Here is a 19,755-nt window from a genome sequence, read left to right as displayed (position 1 = left end):
ATCCTCACCATTATTTCTGACGAGTAGACATTATCTCATAGTATTTGCAGCCATCCTCTGCTTATTACCACTGCCTGGTCTTAAGTGTGACTTTTGGACACCCAACTCCATATTTCCTAATATGGATAGTACAATGGCTTTTCATAGTCAATTTCATTTTATTTAGTAATTTGAAGAATGAATAGTTAAGATTCCTCAGATTTTTACATTCTCACTCAAGGTGCACTTGAACAAAAAGAAAAGTGTAGCATTGGGCCCTACAGCTAATGCCACATGACCACATCCTGTCTTAAATGAATTCATTCAGAGTTTTTGAATGCAAATGCAAATACATTAGTAATTTTCCTGAAGTATCACATTTTTACTACAGGTACCTCTAATTGTTTTGGCTGGATTCCATCAAAGCCAGATGTTAATCAAATGAAATATTTATAATGCAAAACCATTGAATAAAAAATAGATGTCCTTTTCAGCAACAGCTTATAGGACTCAAACCAACCGTGTATTTTGGAAAAGCTGATGAAGGAGGTATGACTCTGTCACATTCATAATGTCAGGATAAGGCTCTGAACTCAATCCAGAGAAATTTTATAATTGTCGCAATCAACTACAGGCTTAGCTTCTGGATTTCTTGTAACAAAATCTTGCTGCCAAGGACATTGATGGGCTCACCCAGTAAAAAATTGCAATAATAATGTTAAACTAAATCATAAAAATGCAGGAGGTGGTATTATAGGGTAGAGGAACTACTTGTAAAGTTATGGTGGAAATATCAAAAATACATTTTATTGGACTTTTAAAAAATTAAGCTTTGTTTTTAAACTAGGGTGCAAAAGCAATAAAACGTGAAGGTTACTCAAAAAAAAGATTTCATTCAATAGTCAACAGCAATGATTCAGCAAATGAAAATAAAAATTACATTAATTCAACACGGTCATCAACTCAGGCAGGCCCAAAGCTTGTATATGATAGTTTTCTAATAAAAATAACCAGCCGAAAGTCATTTTTATGAAGGAATTTTGACAGAAGAAAGAATAAAGAACTTTTTGAATGGGTTTCTTCTAGTGAAAACGAACTTGGTTTGTGCCTAATTTCACACAGTATAAAGCTCTAGATATTTTGTGTGGCTTTAAAGTTCTATGAAGAAATTCATTTGAAATGAATGTAGAAAATAAAAATGTAAATATGAAAACCATGATAGACTTACAGTTAGGAAAATGGAAATAGGTCATGGTAACTAATCCTCCGTGTGCCCTTCAAAAGTAAAGAATGTAACTTTTAAAATTATTTTTGAGTAATCTTGAATTACCCTTCTAGTCATCTTTCTTAGTTTCTGAATTATAGATGGCTGAGTCATATGTCATAGCCATTTTGGTAGACAGATTCCATATTTTTTTCCAGTTAAATAACATACATCTAGAAGTGACAGTTATCATGGAAATAAACTCCTTTCGCTCATTAAAATGCCTAATGTGCCTTATACACAGTGAGCACTTAAATAGTATGGATTGAATTGAATTATTCCAACTTTCGGTTCAGAGATTAGTGTGTCTCTTAGATTCACACTAGAGAGGTGTCTCACACATGGGAAATAAGGAGGTACATCTGTAACCGAAAATAGTCATGGAAAACCTGCTGAATTGATCCATGTCTGTTTTATTAATCAATCCCACTGCAGAAGGTCTTTCATGTACTATAATTTGGAGGTAAATAGAAGGGAAACCACAGTTCAATTTAGAAGTTGTTTGAAACACTGAAGAACGTGGGGTTTTATGTTATATGACAGCAATAAAGTCCAATCCTTGATGGTTGTAATTTGGATATATAAGTATATAAATATCTTATATGTATAATTTTAACTTCAGAACATATGAACTGTCATAGGGTCAAGGAGACCCTAACTATTTAATATGGTTGTTACTGACACCCTCTTCCTTATTTATTTTTTTAATTGAAAGGTTTGGAGGGTTTTTTTGTTTTGTTTTGTTGTTTTGTTTTGTTTTAAAGCTAGCTTGGTACGAACAGCCTTTAGTTGAAGCAGATGGCTGGAAGTTAGAAGCCTCAGATTCTATCTTTGATTCTCCTACCAACTGGGAATGTGGCCTTGGGCAAGTCTTGAGAGTAAATCTACAATAACAAGGGCAATAATGCCTTACATATGTATGGTGCTTTAAGATCTAGTAGAGCACTTACACATACAATATCTTATTTAATCTTTTTTCCCCATGCCCCCTGCCCTCCCACCCCGCCCAGCCTCCTAAGAGGAGGAGTATGGCAGTTACTAACAACCACCATTATAGACAGTAGAAATTTGAGACCCAGAGACACTAAATCACTTGTTCACAGCCATTTCTATATCAGATGTCAGAGCCAGGAACAGGCACACATGACTCCAAGCTGGTCTTTGTCTTCTCACCTCTATACACCGCCACCCTCTGGTGCCTCCAGAGCTGAAACCGAGCAACACTGCCCAATAAGGTAGCCATGAGCCACAGGGGGTACTGAGCTCTTGAAATGTGGCTAGTCCCAGTTGAGATGTATTGTGAATGTAAGATACATGTGGGATTTCTAAGACTTTGAATGAAAACAAAGAAGAATGTTAAAATATCTCAATACCTCTTATACTGATTGCACATTAAGATGATAGTGTTCTGGATATCTTGAGTTAAATAAAATATTAAAATTAATCTCACCTGTTTCTTTTAACTTTTTTAATGTGGCTACTAGAAAATGTGAAGTCATCTATATTTCTCTTTGTTTCTATTGTCTGAATGGTTCATATTGTTTGTTTTGGGCAGAGAGGACTAGGGGATTCCATTGTTTACATTGTTTGTTTCACACTGGGAAAACTGTATGCACCTGTCTTGATGTGGCTGAGACAAATTTCCAAAGATTCTGTTAAACATAGAGCAATGCAGATTCATAGTTGCAGTTTGGTCCTTCTTAAACACCTTCTGCATGCAGGGGAAATGTCAGATTCCATTAGCTGATGCCTCAAATTGTTCACTCATTAAAAGCAGTCATGTTATACTTGCTGAATGCTTGAAAGGCTTAGACTAAAAGTACCATGGAAAGAACTATAAATTATATTTATGACTCTGTAGCACACTTTATTTTAAAATACATTCCCATTAAATATTATGAGTGAATGAAACATTAGAGTATTAGGTGATACAGGCAATGTAAAATAGTAATTATATATAAATTTATTATAAAATATGGCCTATTTTATTCCCCCTACCAACTCTTTAAGACATTTTATGTATAACCTCTAAAGAAGGAGCTTATTCCTGTTTTGAAAAATCTAACTGAAAGTTCTCAGGAAAAAATGGGTTTTCACTTAGGAGAAAAATATATATATAGCAAAAAAATAGTTCAAATAATTTAAAGCTAATATCTACTTGGCATCATGTGGACTCAGCGCTATGCTGAGAGTTAGATCAAGATTATTTCATTTGGGGATTTGAAAATTAGCAGCAGGGAACAGAAGCTAAGCTCTTCACCACTGCTGCCTCTTACTGCAATGCTATTAGAAATCACAATGCAACCTATCACAAAATACTAAAACATTTGGAATTTATTCTATTTCTATTCATTTCAACTCCACAAGGGTTTATCCAGCAAATACAATGGATCAGGAAGCTTCTAGACACTGAAGGAATATTGGGTAATAAGACCAGAGCTCTGCCCTCAAAGCTGGTAGGCTTATGAACATGTTTTTGAAAAATACATACTTATAAAGAAGACTATATGAAGGAGGAGTTACTCTTCACTTTCTAAAGATTTCAACAAAATTTTTTGTTATTTTCTTTATGTACAATATTTTTCTTTATGTTATGACAGAAATCTTTATGATGCTTCTCCCAGTGTGTCGACATGTGCCTGTTGTTTGTAAAGCAAAAGTCTCATGTTAAAAAGGCAAAACAAAACAAAACAAAAAAACAGAAACCCAAAAACAGTGTGGTATGAATTTCAGAGGTGCATTTTCCTGTACATATTATATATACCCACTTGGAGGAAAGTGGGCTGAAATAATCTTAAATATTTTCTGGAAAAAGGAGAATGAAAACAAACAGAAAGGGACTTAAATCAGAATGGCACTGAAAATCACAAAACAGTGAAAATTGAAGAGTTTTATAATTTTTAATACAATAATAATCGTATGTTACCTTTGAAGGTAGATATTAAAAATTGTGTAAATTAGATAATTATATATTAATTTTTAAAAGCAGGTTTCAAAATATAATGTAGAACTTGTTGCCAGTTCCTTAATGTCCTTGATCACCTAGAATAAAGAAAAAGGAAAAGGAAAATAGCCAACTGTGGGTAGCAGAATCTTAGACATCTCTGTGTTATTACACTTTTCTGTAATAGTTTCATGCACTGCTTTTATAATAAGTAAATAGAAAAACTTTTGTAATCGACTCCAAAACTACCTATAAATGAGAAAGGCAAAAACTGTCTGAGAGGAGTAAAATGCAAATTTTCTTCTCAATCACAAAATTTAGAAATAAGAATACATTTTATAGGTTCTCCTTTCGGGCATTATTGCCCTTCCTTTGGTTCAAGATAAAGCACCCTGTGGACTATTCAAATTCTCTAGACAAGAAAGGTAAACAGGGTTAGGTTTTCTGGATTTTCTTGAGAAAGTCCTCAGCTGTGAACACAAGTGGAAAGATCAAGGTTATAATATGGGCCCTGAGGTCTAAATGGTTATTGCAGCCATCAGAAAAGAACATCATCATGTAAAGTGCAACCCTTCCACCTTGAAATAAATTGGCCATCCATCATTTTCAATGGTGTCTCCTTAAAACTGGCCCTAGCTCTTAGCCCTGGAGATGTACAAAATGTCTTGTGGGACTATATCATATAATCACATCTTTGAACTGGATAAGGTCTAAGTGATCCTAAAAAGTGAAGTATAGAGTATTTTAGGCATCCCAATTAAAAATTCATGAACGAATATTTGGTTTGATAACTCCTTTATGGAAATAACACTAAAATTTTACTACCAAAAAAACTCAGAAATGAGTTCTTTGGGCCATTTAATCATTAAGTCATAAATCCATAGAAAGGAGCCTTCTAGATTATCTCATCAAATACCAATATTTTGCAGATGAGAAAACTAAGAAGCAGAAAAATTAATTTCTAAGGTAAAAAGTGAAAATACTGAAAAATATCCCAAAGAATCCAGGAAGTTCTGGAAGCTTACCTAGAAAGAGCTAGGTATTCCAAATCCTACCAAGAACTTTGTAACTTGAGTTTTTAGTTTGGTTGTGGGTAAGGAAGGTTGCTCTGCAAGGAAGAAGAGATGCTATATTGACTAATATCCATATAATACGTAAAAAGCACATTCACAGTGAATGCTTATACAGTAAAAACCAAAAATATAACAAAGCCAATGATTTCAGACCAGATCACTCATTCATTACTTAGCTTCCTTTCTTCAGTGAGTCAAATAATTGAATGAGCTTTCTTTGCCGTTTTTCAGACACAAATCATCTATTATGATGAGAAACTGGCTACTTCCAGTTTCTGATAGACCAAAGAATAATGGGACATTCATTCCATGAATTAAAAAAGAAAGGCTGTCGAAATCCTCCTGATTTTATGCATTTATGAAAAATATGCTTACAATAAAATTATATTTATTGAACACACATTCCTCTTACTTCAAAAATATATACTTACTATGCATTATGGAGATCATTGTGGGACAAGTAAGTATTTAAGGCTCTTTTTCCCAGTTCAATGTCTATCTAAGAAATAGTAACACTTGATTTTAAGGAAAATTATTTCTGTTGTCATCTATGAAAATTGTCACCTGTAAAATAGGAATAAGAGTAGACTCTCACAAAGTTGTTTAAGGATTAAATTAACAGTAGATATAAAATGTTTAGTGCAATACTTGGTGCATAATATTCAATAAGTGTCAGCTATTAGTAGTCATAGTGATATCATTATTATTTATAACGTGGTAATTCCTCCACATGCACCCTTCCCCTCCATCAGACCAAACTCTTGTGGTTCCCCACACTGGTTCATGGCCCCATGCCCTGACACATGCCGATCTTTCTTTTTGAATATCCTTTCCCTGCTTCTCCTGATGAACTCCTCCATACCAACCCCCAAAGTTCAGCTCTGAAGCTTCCTCCTCTTACAGCTTCCCTAATCCCTTTGCCTGTCTTAACTGTGCTCACCTGTTTCCCAGGGTGCCCTGCATATATGCCTTTCCTAGCAATTGAAGATGTGACTCTTTTTTTACTTGATCCTCCTCACTTCTGACACACATGCACACATACACACACACCTAGGACTGAAAATGCATCACACTCCATTTTTTATCCCTGCAGAAAGGTCAATTGAAATGAATGAACCAACTCCTGTACAAAAGATAAGGGTTTTTTTTTTCCTCTTCATGAGTAGGAATCAGGCTAGAATGTGTACTTGGTAGTCTTAGTTTTGAAGGGGAAATTGGATGAGGGTGGGAAAAGCTGGGGGATGCAACTTGGCAGTCCCTGTGACCTGACTCTGCCACAAGCCTACCCTGTGGTCTTTAGTGAGTCATTTAACTTCCCTGGGCTCAGTTTCCTTCTCAGCAAGATGAGCGGGTTGTGCAAAATATTCTCTGAGGATCTGCCACTGCCAACATTTATATGATGCTAAACATTGGTTCCTCTCAGTGGTTCTCAAACTTTAGCAGACCTCAGAATCCTCAGGAGGCCTTGTTAAAACACTTATTTCTGGGCAGCAGGTCTGAGAGGGGAACCAAGTTATTTGCATGTTAACAAGCTCCCAGGTGATGCTGAAGCTACCAGTGGAAGGATCACATTTTGAGATTCATTGATTAATCTTAACACAAGATTGTGACACTGTCCTGTAGTCCCCTGGCCAAGAGCACTTCTGATATGCAAATTCACAAAAGGATGGAGGCAGATAAACCCAGGCTTCTGTGAGGTTGCCACAGGACTGGGAGCCTGTGGGTAGGTCCTAAGAGTGGCCGCAGAAGGCAAACGGTCCTGTTAAAGGCCCACCTCATGGGGAAGAGGCAGCCTGAGCACAGAAAATAGATTCCAGGGTTTGACCCATCCACTAAAACCCACTGCCGCTGAAGTAACAATGGATTACAATTGCCATCTAGTGATGGTTTTGAATTACTGCATCTAGAGACTACAATGAAGTGCTTTCTTTTGGACACTGTTCGCTCCTTCTTTCTTTCTTTTGTTTTTCCTTTTCTTTCTTTCTTTCTTTTTTTTTTTTTTTTACAAAATTATGTTCAAGATGAGAACCCTAAGAATAAACTCTAACGTGCTCTGGTTGTCTTCATTTGTATCTAGGTGCTCTAAAAATAAATATATATAAAGCACTATGCACGAGGCACAGAGCTAATACTTTTTATATGTTCAGTTATACACAGCAACCCAATGAGATAGATACAATTATTATCCCCATTTTACCAGAAAGGGAATATAACTGCAATGTACAAAAAAAAGATTTAAGAAACTTGACTGAGGTTGTGCAACCAGTAAAGTGATACAGCTGGAATTGAACCTAGACAGCTCCTGGAAAGGGATTAGTCTAGCCAGCCTCTTTCATATTGACAATTTAAAATAGTCACCAAAACAATTATTACCTATAAATAATTATCAGGTCCCAGGTCAGTATCTGAAAAAAAATCTCATAAAATACATACTGAAGCAATGAGTTTTTTCTGATTCTTCCAAATGAAATCAATACGTGTACATAAAGACATGCTTCTATCTACACAAAGTCACTGTAATGCAACAAAAAGAGCAACAACTTGAAATCAACTTCCAACTTGTTCTGCAACTTTGGACAACTTGCTTAACGTTTCTGGGCTCCACTTTCATACAGTAGAAATAAAATTAGAATGTAATTTACATTGAGAATTCTTTACAATCAGATTGAAATTTAGAGTTATCCAGTGTATGTGATCCCAAGAGCAAATGCAGAGATGATGGGCAGTATTCATATTGGTTTGTCTTAAATGGTCCTACATGTGGGAGAAGAGCCAGGACAGAGGATTTGTTTTTCTGGTCTATTGTCCAGAAGCACAGTAAATAACACTCATGGCATTTGCAGTGGAGTGAAGAGCTCACTCAGGGAGATTTACATTTCCCTTGTCTTCCTGGATGCTGGACTTGGCCTGTGCACCTGAACTGTGCACTCCTGCCTCTTCCAGACTCCCAGGAGTCCTCACCAAAGGGCTTCTGCAGAAAATTCACATCTTTGCTGGTGGAATTGAATTTCAACCTCCTTCACTTCATACTTTTATCAGAGATTTGCTTGGATTTAAAAGCCCGGTCCTTGCTAATTCTTTTGGCTTCTTATCTAAGACTTCTGTTACTAAACTATTTCTTACCTCAATAAACCAAACACTACAGAATGGTTACCAAAATAAAGTACTAGTGGTTTCTTTGTATTGTGTATTTATAATATGCTAAGATCTGCTGATATAAATATTCTCTATAAAGAAGGAAAATAAACATGTGGACAGAGCTATAGAAATAAAGGATAATAATTAAAATAGAGTAGAATAAAATATCACTATCTCACTTTAGTAAATTTTTATGTCATTCCAACTACTTACATATATTTAATCATCACAGCAAACTCAAAATCAAGTTAGATAAATTTTATTATCACAAACTTATTTGAGAAATAAGGGAAATTGAAGCACAGATTTTTTAAATCAACTTCAAAGAAATAAGTGAATAGTTGAAGACCCATATCCCAATTATTAGATCTATGCTTGCCCCACAATTATAGTTTCTTTCAACAATAAAATCTTGACACAAAGTGACTACCCTCTGATACTCTGAATTAAAAATAAGTCCCTTGTACAAATATGATTAGAGGTAAAAGATTAATTAGACCTTAAGCATAGTAAAAAGTATTACAAACACATGTTTGTTGAGAATCTACTATGTATCTGGCACCGTTCTAAGTTTAGGGGATTTAGCAATGAATGGCATCAGAAATGACATTCCAAGTTCAGAGCTTACACTCTATCTAGTTGAAGAGAAAACAATAAACAAGAAAACAAATAAATATGTAATACTGTGTCTGGTAATGAAGGAAGACCATTACCAGGGGAGTTGCAAGCATTGCTTTGAATCAGAAGATCCAGGCAGACCTCTCTGAGGAGATGACATCTGATCAGAGGTCCAAATAAGGTGAGTTTGTGCAGATATGTGGGAGGGAGTTCAGGCAGAGAGAGAAGCAAGCGGAAAGTCCTAGGGTTGGGAGCCAGCCAAGCCTGTTCCAGAATAGCAAGGAGACCACTGGCTGGAGCATGATGACTAACAAGATGGTGTCTGTGAAGAGGCCAGTACCATAGTATGCATGCCTTACAGGCTATGAGGCAACTCAGAGTTCCTAGGATTTTCAGTAGGGTGACATGAGATGGTTTTGATAGGGCCCCGTCTATGTCTTTAAATCATCGGTCTGGTTTCTCCAGGCAGATCAGACCAGACGGGGGTGAGAGTGGAGGTAGGGCCTCCTCCTCCCAGTCCCAGTAACGGACTAAAACAATGATCCAGGAAAAACATGATGGTGCCTTAGGAATAGTGGCTCAGGATGCATGTCTTTGGAAAGGTCCTGAAACTTGCTGATGCATTGGCTGTGTGAGAAAAGGACATATCAAGAACATTTCCTAGTTATCTAAAATAGTCCAGTTCATAGAAGCAGAAATAGAATGGTTGTTGCCAGGGACGGTGGGGGTGAGGGGGAATGGAGAGTTGCTATTAGGTGCATATAAAGTGTCAGTTGTACAAGATGACTAAGTTCCCAAGATCTGCCATTTGACATTGTACTTATTGCTAATACTGTACCATACACTTAAAAACTGATTAAGAAGGTAGTTCCCATGTTACCTGTTCTTACTACAAAAAAAAAAAAAAAAAAAAAAAACCGGAAAAGAGAGCAAAGGAAGGGGGGAAAAAGCATTGTTGCTATCCAAATAATATCAGACCTTAAAAACTGCAATAACTCTGAGAAACTATTTTTTAGAGAAATAAATTAGTTTTTCAACGTTATCTTTTGCGAGTCATGCAATGTCATGTAATCATAGCTTACCTCAAAATTTAAATCTGGAATGTTATTATTCACTTATCAAAATAAATATAAATCTGAAAAAGGGCTGCATAACCTCTCAATGTTTGATGCGGAAAAAAAAAAAAAAAAAAGAATGTCTCTGAAACTTTGAGCCTGAGCAACTGGATAAGTAGTAGCACCATTTTCCAAAACTTGTAACCCTCTCGCCCTCTCATTGTATTAATTAGTCTAATTTCAGAATTTTTAAATTCAAGAATCTTTAAGCTACATTTCCACTTTTTAAAGAATGAGCCATGTATACCAACGAGGATACTCTGCTATCATGTGGAATCCCACCCACAGAATTCTGAGCCAGATGATCAGCCTCAGCTGGTGTGATGTTTCTAAATGTTCTTTTGTCAAATAGTTTCAAAGACCCGTGAACTAGAGAATTACAAAACCATGCCTTCTGTTTACGACATGTTTATAAATATGAATAATGGAAGCATAGCTCTCCAGGCTCTCAAGAAGTACAAGGTACAAATCTACGGTTCAGTTCAAAGGAATGTTAAATATCGGCCTGAGGTTTATACTCTTGAGAAAGAAATGTTACAGTGGAATCAGGGAAGAAATGTGCTGGGTTTGTGAGCCAGTGGCCCCTTTGTGGGAACCACAGTCTTGAACTGGGTCAGGCAGCTATGTTGTACTGTGATTGGCCTCAGAGTTTGGGGACAGTGCCATCACATCACCCATGCATGATTGATAAGAGCAAGAAAACACTTTTGGAGTTCAAAGACTTAGCCAAAATCACCAGTAAGTCTGGGATGGAGCCAAATCTGAGTAAACAGGAGTTTTTAAATGGACACAGAAATTATTTGATTCATATTCAGAGAACACTAAAAGGACACCAAATTCCAAGGAAATTAGAACTATAGTCATTTTGTCAGGTCTCCATTTACACAGAGAACAGCTCCTTTCAACATTTTCACTTGTCTGATGGATAGTAACTAGCTATGATCATTTTTGTAGAAGAAAAATAAATGAAATTTAATGGTGTATAAACTGTAAGGACAGGGGCCCTTCTGTCTTCTTTATTATTGCATCCCCAGCAATTAGAACTGTACTTGGCACACACTGAGCACCGACCGAGTAAATCTTCACTGCATGTATAAATACATAAAAGCCTGAATAAATGATTAAATCTAAGAAAGGAAAGGAATCTTTTCTATTTGTGTAAAAAAAAAAGCCATATTATTAGGGTGAAACCTAATCAAAATAACAAGAAAAGTTTCTCTCTGAAGGAACAGGACTTGTCTAATAAATATCCTCTTTCTCTGGTGTCATAGTTGAGCTGTCACTGCCCTACATATTGATATCATTCACAGACATTGACTGGGTATTAGTGGATCTTGATCTTGATCTTTCACTGATTTTTATGTGGTCTACATTTTCTTTTTTATTTATTTATTAATTATTATTATTATTATTATTATTATTATCTACATTTTCTACCCATTCTCCATACTCTTGGTGAGGAGGATTACCATACCAACCTGAAGAGTTAAATAAAAAATCTGAATAACTGAATGCGGCCCTAAAACCTGTTTGTTTGCTTGCTTGTTTGTTTGTTTTTCTATCACCCTCTCAATTCTAAGATTCTCAGATCCATGTCTGAGATTCAAATTTTCCTTAAGCTTACATCAGTTCATTCACCCCTACCACTTTTGACCTCATCCTCAGGGGCAGCTTTTTTTCCATTGTCATCATTCTATCTGGCCATAGCAGTTGAATAGCTATGGATGGAAATGAGTAAAGGGGGGAAAATAAGAACTTAAAATGGAGCTAAATGGGATACATCCATTCCCAGACCAAGGCTTCTTTAGGAAAATACTGGAAGCCTCACCTACACAGCTAAACTGGCCTGGGGTCCAGTACAGGTGTAAGAGACTGTTAGCACTCAGTCTCAAGTAGATGAGCATGAATCTGTCCTTATATCAAATATTCTTTGAGATCCTTCTATCTGAGACCTTTTAGAAATGTATAGAAGTCATTATAAAGTGAGAAAATGAATAGGATACATTCTAGTAGAAAACCAAGGAGAGATGATAAAATAAAACTTTCCCATCTCCCTTTTTCATGACATTACACTTTAAAAATAGGTACAAGGAGGAGCCCACAGGAGGAATTTCAGTTAGGCAAACTTACTTACAAGTAGAATTTCTTCCAGGATACAAGAGCCTTTGGCAAACATTGGCTGGCACATTCTTCCTAAAAGGTAAAAGCCATTTTTTTTGGCAGGTTTTAAATGACACTTAAGAGTGTCAGGCAAACTTTCCAAGCCATCGCCAAAAAGCAGATTTATCCAAAACACACAACATCCTCAGCCAGCTCAAGATCAACAAAGAAGTTAGTCCTAACCATGACAGAATGTTAATTGTGAAATATAATTCCATGGTATTTATGGCTCCATAAACTGGGCAAAGCTACTCTTGCATATTAAGAGTTACTCCTTGAAATGGGACAATTGATTATACTTGATGCTATAACACATGCTGTATTAAAGGGAACCTCGAGTTGGTCACAGTCCATCCGTTAGGACATGGTTCTCTACTTTTAATGGGCCTAAGAATCAACTGGAGCAAGCTTGTAGAAAATGTGGATTTCTGGTTCAGTCCCCAAGCCTATCTAGTTAGAGTCTGTTGGGGAGAGGACTGGAAAAAGAGAATGCCAGTGAGTAAGATGTGGATGGTCTGTAAACCATATTGTTTGAGAATCACTGCACCAGTCTGAAGTGAAGGCCTTGGAGTTGCAACTGTCTCCATGCAACTCTTAATTCCTTGCACCTAGCACTGACACTGGTACCTGGTAGGTATTCAATGAATTGTTTAATAAATGAAAAGCAGTCAGCATTTATGGATGCCAGGCACTGTTCTTAGCATTCTACACATATTAACTCATTTCACTCTCACAAATAGAGACTACAATTAGCTTTGACACTTGCTAGGCATTCTTCCTGCCACTGTCCAGGGTCACATGGCTGGATCCTTCATTATATTCAGCTTCCACCTTCTCAGAAGACCCCCCTCCCTCGACGGCCTATTTAAAGTTGCATCAATCCCATTCCCATCCAATCACAAGATCTTGTTCCTTTTCTCTCTAGTCCTTGCCTCTATCTAAAATGATCTGGTTTGGCTTATTATCTGGCTGCCTCCACTGAAATACAAGCACCATGAAAACAAGAATCTTACAGGCAATTCTTTGTCACTGCATCTCTAATGCCTAATATACAGTAGACACCAAAGAAATAATATAATAAATCCAAAATAAAGGAATTGTGCTTGCTATATAGCTCCTTAGTTCTCTCAGAGCTTCCAAATTTTATCATAATAAGTGCAAAAAGCAAAAGAAAGAATTCTAACCCCAAAATGTCTGCAAAATAATTCCCTAATCTCTCCTGTCCCAAGTCATAGCATGGACATGAGGAAAAGTAAAAACTAAGTAAGTGTGAAAATGGAAAGTTTGGATAGATTTCTCACTCTATGGCTTCAAATATTTTGTTGAATGAACTCTTAGGACATTAGACCCCCTCATGTTCAAACTTAAGTAGAAAATACATTCCAAAATGAATTGTACATGGTATTTTTTAGATTAACCTGTTTTTATTAGCCACACAATGACTTGGCTTTACTAGTTCAGAAACCTTTATCTGCCTGACACTAAAAGAGTTAGTTAAATCAGTGAAACTCAAGCCAATCACCTCGATGGTAAAAACAATGGATATACCAATTCATTCCAAATGGCAAATGTGTCAGAATCATTGATTTTACCCTGTGCCAACAAAATCCAAATTAGGAACTGACTGTAGACTAAGTAGAGAGGAAGAAACTCATTTTCAATGAGTTCCTCATACAGTATGGCTCAAAACCATAGTTCTTTGAAAGGAGTCACTTGCTAGTTGACCTCATATCAATGCTAGCCAAGCCTGTGCAGGGTTCTGACCGCAGATGACCAAAACAATCTCCTCTTTGAGTATGGTGTGGGTCTCCGGCAAAGAAGAGCTAGAGCTGAGGGATTGCTGCTGAATGAAGCTTTTTGTTCCAAGTAAAATTTTTACCACTTCTACTAAAATGCCAGAGAGTGAATGTTGTCGGTGAAGTTGTTGGATAGAACATACTCAAAAGCAACTAGAAACTTAAAAAAAATAGTTTTTCTTTTTTTAAATTTTGGGAATATCTTTTTGCTATGATCATGCCGGGAGTTAGCCAGACCTGGGCTGGCTCCAGTAGTCATCTCAGAGAATGTGGATAGGTCTTGGGAAAAACTTTCCATTTTTGAAGAATTGCTGATCCCAAATCACATTCATTTCCACCAGTCATTGAGGCTTAGTATGAAACTTAGAAGTACTTAGATATGGGCAGGGGGTGGAGGAAGCAATGGGACCAACAGTGAAGTCTATTCTTACTACAGAAAGGTGAAGATCCTTTACAAAGACTTCACCTAGGACAAATTTTGTTGCAACTACCCTCTTCCCTCATAATTGAGAAAGATTTAATCAAAATATTTTAAAAGATAAAGAGGAATTTATTTTCATTTTAAAAATTTCCAAGTGCAATCCAGTCAAAAGCAAAGATGATTTCTATGCTCACTACCCAAGCTCTCAAAACCATCTGGGTTAACTCAAAGCCAGGGTTAGCACATTTTGCTTTCCATTTTGTGAGCAAAACATGATTTGGATTACAAATTTCTCTGAGGTTCATGCATATAGCTGAGAGACTCTGTCATTTCCTTATCAGAAGCAACAGGAGAAATTCCAAATATGAGGAATCACAGAGATTTATTGCCTCAATTCCCAGCCTGACACTTGGCTCTCAGCACAAAGGGTAAGCAGCCAAAAAGAAGTCCTTTACTAAGGTACGAAAGGAACTGGATGTTTGTGAAGTCCAGACTTGGGAGTGACACAAGTGGAGGTGTGGGTTTTTACACAACCAACAAAACCTAGTCTGTTTGAAGTCGGATCAATTGATTTCTTGAACATTTCAAATAAGCAAAATTCTGCAGGAAATGGAAGCCAGATGCATTTTTAACTCAGGAGATCCTTGGAAGACAGGCAGAAAATAATCAAACAACATCCTCTAGTTTCATTTTGGCCCTCCTCCTAGACTTACTCTCCACACTATACATCCTACATGAGGTAGAGACAATGAATGAATAAACTTGGGGAGGGGTACAAGACACTTGTTTTTGAAATCATTTAAATTTATTTAAAATAATTTAGTTTTAAATTTATTTGCATATTAATTTTACTAAATTAAAAAAGAAACAATATGCATTTGATAGAAATGCATACCAAATTTTAAAATACCATGTTATTTGGAAGAGGATCTGAAACATTTCAAGAAACATCTGTGGTGAAGCAGGCACCGTGCTGGCAATCTCACAATAACCCCCTGAGGTGCTTGTTAATGTCATGGTACCCACAAAGAAACTGAGGCTCACTGAGATTCAGTGATTTGCCAGAGGCCACAATGATTATCAACAGGGAGGCTGAGATGGACTTACCAAAGGAGTCCCCAATTGATCCTCAGGACTGAAATCTACATGGAAAGAATCTGATTTTTGAGACTAAGTTTCTTCTACACTAGCAATTGCTAGTGTCCACCGCCTGGTGCGTGCTAGAGGAATAAATTGGCCCCTGGGCTGAAGTTGAAACTACCGGGTCAGGAATAGTTGGCAGTTGTGTGCCTGCCAGGAATGCCACCATGCCAAGTACGCACCTGGAACTTTCCCCCAGGAACTCTGAGGGGAGAAGGAAGGGGTACTCTCCTCTCTGCAATAAGCTTGGCTTCAGGCACCTAGAGAAAATAAAAGAAACATGAAAAGAAGAAACAGGCTCACCCTGACACACCTACCTGCTACCTTGTTAACACCTTGTTCTTCGTACTTGTGACTTTCACAGAAGATGAAATATTCCTTTCCTCTGAACCTCACATATGCTGTCCAGAAGCCCCCAGGTTTCCTGGAACTTTTGTTAAGAATTCCAGCTATTCCAGCAATAATTTTCAGACACCAAGGTTTGGCTGACAGAGAACAGATACAACCAATGTCTGGGGATTTTCCCTCCTCTTTCTTCTACTTTTTCTTCCAATGAAACTGTCCCATTATTGGCTTTGATTTATTAATTATAATCATACTTTTCCCCCCATAAATCTTATTTGCAAGGCAAAGGAAGAATAAAAATAGTAATGGATAGTCATCCGTGGTATTTTGTTAGTTCTCAGCTCTTGCTTTTGAATTATCTGCTGTTTCTTGGCCACGTCTGTGTGGGTAAAGACAATCATGGTTGCGGGATTTTTTTATATGTATCTACATTAATCAGATCCACCCCTAATATTTGTGATGTTTTGCACAAGAGTACAAATGGAAGCCCACATACTATACACTGAAATCTAAAAGTTGAGACGCCTGGGTGGCTCAGTGGTAAAGTATCTGCCTTTGGCTCAGGTCATGATCCTGGGGTCCTAGGATCGAGTCCCACATCAGGCTCCCTTCAGAAAGCCTAGTTCTCTCTCTGTGTCTCTGGCTCTCTCTCTGTATATCTCGTCAATAAATAAATAAAATCTTAAAAAAAAAGAGAAATCTTAAAAGTTATGAATCAAGCCAACTGTTAAATAGTCTATCCCTCCACCTTGGTAAATAATACATTCATAACGACCTGGAAGGCCATGTTTAAATTTAGAATTCTTGGACTCTTTGAAGTGCAACACCAGTATACAGGGGCTCAAAGAGATCAGCCTATCCCTGGTTCATTTGTTCCCAACTCCAGCTTGGTCCTGGGCTATGAACCATAGACCATGCAAGTTTCACAACCATGCATGTGAACAACCTATCGATACAGCCAACTCCATCCATAATCCCTAACAAACAGCTACTCCCCAGCATCGTGCTGGACCAGGAGGTTGCACACCCTAAGAGGACAGTTCATCTCAGGAAGGCAAACCCTGAGATACTGGTAAGAGCTCAGGATCATTTGGGTAGAGAGTGCTAATAAGGTCTTGCATATTCAGAGCAGGGTCTAGAACAGTGTAGGCTCTGGACAGCACAACCCCTTGGCTCCTCACCCCATGACAGTTGGAGTAGGCACAGTTTCAGCAAGGTCAGGGCAGAGGTTCCTGCTGGCCCTAGCTGAGTGGTATTTGGAGTTCATGCCTACTGTTGTAATGGCTCAGTGAGAATTAACCTTATTTACTGGGCACTTTTCATCCATAGCTTCCACATAAGAGTGAAAAGGCCTCTCAGAAGACTTAGAACCAGAGGCACAAGATCCATACTTTCACATAAGGTAAGGCATTTCTACCCCAGTACCACTGAGGATTATGCAATTTTCTCTTTAAATTACAAGTGCAGTCATCTGACTTCCTGCTCCAGTTTCCATGGTTCAAGGCCAACAAAGAAACAGAATCTGTTAAATATTTGAAAGCCGACACATTAACAATGAATTATTATCTAACATGCAAATAACTTTAATTAAGAGGAGAGAGTACATGTACATATTTCATTGTCACACATTTCTTTAGAAGATGAAACAGGTGGGAATCAGAGAAATGTACTCTGGGAGATGGGAGGGAGGGAGGGATGGGTTCCTTGGGTTTATATTTCTTCCAAGTGAGGTAAGCTCTGGTTCTCCCTGTATGTCTGATTCCCTGGACTGGCTCCTACCTCTATCAGTGGTGATAGCAACAATACTAACAGCTAATACATCCCACTTACTCTGTGTCAGACATCATTCTAAGCACCTTACCTGTTTTACTTATTTAACCTGCAAGAAAGCCCTATGAGATGGGTATTTCTATTACTATTCTCACTTTATAGAAGAGGAAATTGAGGCATAAGAAGATTTAAAAAACAAACAAACAAACCTTACCTAAGGTCCTATAGGTGGTTCAGAGCTGAGATTTGAACACAAGAGAACCCCTAGAGTCTGTGCACTTAGCAACATGTTCTACTACTTCTTGAGTTGGTCTACCACCCAGGGGCTGGCCAGCTCAGCCACTAGTCACCCTCCACTCTGCCCTGTTTCTCCAATAAATGTGCATTTGCCCCTAGTAGCTAGAGGTTTGACCTGGATGATCACTTATCTCATTGGCTGACTTGAAACTTTCCATTTCCTGTGGGATAAGGACAGCTTCCCTCTTCTAAGGCCCAATGGCCATCACCCCCCAGAGGCCACAGAAACCGTAACAGCCCCCAAATTCTCTCAGCATCTAACTGGATTTTTTTTAAAGATATTATTATTTTTTATCAGAATAGGAAGAGGAAGGAGCAGAGAGAGAGGGAGAGAGAAACTCAAGCAAACTCCATGCTGAGCACACAGCCTGTCAGGGGGCTCAATCTCACAACCCTGAGATCACATTCTGAGCAGAAACCAAGAGTCAGATGCTTAACTGACTGCACCCAGGTGGCCCCTAACTGGACTTTTAAAGAGGAACTCTGTATGTGAGAAGTTACTTATTCTCTTGTCTTTAAGGTCCCCAAAAGATTAGGGGTTGTGTCTTATTTTTCTTTATTAATCCTGTTCTTATTAGAGCTTTCTATATACAAGAGGTGTTCAGAAAGGCTTACATAAATGAGACTTGGTGTATTCTTAATAACCCTGAATTTTAATCTGTCAAGTCAATGAATATAAAGAGCAGAAAAATTCCAAATTCAGGATGTATAAAAATTCTAAATTCAGGATGCCCAGTTGGCTCAATTGGTTAAACAACTGACTTTTGATTTTGGCTTAGGTCATGATCTCAGGTTGAACCTGAGGATGATTTTGGCTTAGGTCATAGGGCTTAGAACCCTGTATCGGGCTCCATGCTTAAGATTCTCTCTCTCCCTCTCCCCTTCCTCCACTTCCAAAAAAAAAAAAATCCAAATTCAATCATTGCAGTTGGGCACAGAAATGGAAAATGTACATATATGCCAGGATCTATTCTATATTTGAAATTCCTACACAAAGAGGTGATGTGATATAGTAGTTAAGTGCCTAGACTCTGGAGGCCACCTCCCTGAGTTCAAATTCCAATCTTGCTACTTACGGGCTCTGGGACTGGTGATACATTATTTAAACCCCACTATGTCTCAGTTTCTTCATAGATAAATAGGAATGACTATGATAACAGCCTCCATTTCAGGGAGATTTTTCTGGAGATTAAATAAGCTAATCAACACAAGGTGATTAAATGAATTAATCAATCTAATGTGCTTTCAGTACTGCCTGGCAAACAGGAAGACCTATGAATGCTAGCTGTCATACCAAGCCATCCCATAATTTAAACACAAAAATGGCATCCTTTAGTAAAAAAAAAAAAAAGGTTATACTTTAAGGGGTTAATAAAGTAGTTAAGTATATTTTCTCTTTATGGTTATTAGAGAACAGTTACTATTAACAATAGTTAACAGGATACAACCAGAAATAACAGAACATAATACCTGCTGCATTAGCCACCAAATGTAGGCATTATAATAAGTTATGTCATAAAAATATGGCTCACAGAGACCTGGTCTTGGCTATCACAGAATCAGCTGATTCCCTATCCTCTCTACTCTCCACAGTCTTCACCTTTCCGAGATTATAAAAAGCAGGGACCGGGGCACCTGGGTGTCTCAGTGGATTAAACATCTGCTTTTGGTTCAGGTCATGATCTCAGGGTCCTG

General features: G+C 37.6%; 1 protein-coding gene and 1 long non-coding RNA gene across 3 annotated transcripts in view; one reads left to right on the top strand and one right to left on the bottom strand.

The window, feature by feature from the left end:
* The window catches only part of COL8A1 (collagen type VIII alpha 1 chain), a 142,440-nt gene that overhangs the window by 89,750 nt on the left and 32,935 nt on the right, over nucleotides 1–19,755 (top strand). The window contains exon 3 of one of the 2 annotated variants that reach the window (XM_041769850.1): nucleotides 17,323–17,395. The exons of the other annotated variant lie outside the window; for it this stretch is intronic. The gene's annotated coding sequence lies outside the window, so the exon portion shown is untranslated. The remainder of the gene's footprint in view (nucleotides 1–17,322; nucleotides 17,396–19,755) is intronic. 2 annotated transcript variants of the gene reach the window in all.
* On the bottom strand, nucleotides 4,170–15,897 carry LOC121499326. Its single transcript, XR_005990095.1, has 4 exons — nucleotides 15,831–15,897; nucleotides 5,692–5,824; nucleotides 5,213–5,295; nucleotides 4,170–4,285 (listed from the first exon to the last, which is right to left on the bottom strand). It is a non-coding gene; the product is annotated as an uncharacterized LOC121499326 (long non-coding RNA).

The sequence above is a fragment of the Vulpes lagopus genome, chromosome 1 (assembly GCF_018345385.1).
Source record: "Vulpes lagopus strain Blue_001 chromosome 1, ASM1834538v1, whole genome shotgun sequence".
NCBI classification, from domain to species: Eukaryota; Metazoa; Chordata; class Mammalia; order Carnivora; family Canidae; genus Vulpes; species Vulpes lagopus.
This window is presented reverse-complemented; position numbering and strand designations above follow the sequence as displayed.